Consider the following 862-nt stretch of genomic DNA (forward strand, 5'->3'; position numbering starts at 1 on the left):
CTCGGATCTGGCAGATCCTGTCGCCTTATTTGACCCTCGGTTAATTCAGCTTTTCTTTGTATCCAGCCCTCCACGGGGAACTCCTCCAGCAGACCCAGCGTGGATCATGCTAAACTGGTTCCCCAATCCTCCTGCCATAAAACAACTGCCCACACAGTGAAAGGGGGACGTGGGGGGTGGAATTCCATGCTCCACTCCCCGCCACCCCAGCCCTCGCCAGATGCTTCCTCCATCCCCATTCCCTCGGTGCTGGAAGAAATCCCTCCACGCCGAGAAAATGTCACCACAGGGACTGGACCTTCCTCCCCGGGAGGATGGTGACATCCCGCCGGCGCACCCTGCACTGTGGGGTTAATCATTCCCCACCCTCAGGGGTGCTCCGGGTTCAGGGGGGACTTTCACCTTCCCAGCGACCTCTTGAAACTTCGTCCTTCTTTTATGGGTGCCATAAAGGTTATTTGTTAATCTGCACCCCGGCGGGGTTGCCCCCTCTCTGCAGCGGGGTCTTTGGCCCGGGGAGCGCTTGGGCATCACTGCTCTTTGCACCTCGTCTGGTTTGGGAAGCAGGGAGGCTAAACGGGATGGCCTTTTCCCAAGGGATGGGGATGGTGGGATCCAACTGCTCGTCAAAGGAGCGCGGTGGTGGCTGGCCCTGGTCTCTGCATGTGCCGGGGGGCTCACCCCCACGGTGGGTGCAGCAGAGCCAGGGGTGTGGGTCCCTCTGTTGGCTTCTGCCCTCTGGGAGCCCCAATCAGCATCCCAACCCCGCGAGTGCTGCCAGAGCAGGATTTCCAGGTGGAAGAAGAGCACATGTCCAAGGTCCAAGGACGTCCCACCAAGCCTGCAACTCCCTAATGCCCAC

This window comes from Buceros rhinoceros, unplaced genomic scaffold (assembly GCF_000710305.1).
Source record: "Buceros rhinoceros silvestris isolate BGI_N320 unplaced genomic scaffold, ASM71030v1 scaffold33284, whole genome shotgun sequence".
Lineage (NCBI taxonomy): Eukaryota > Metazoa > Chordata > Aves > Bucerotiformes > Bucerotidae > Buceros > Buceros rhinoceros.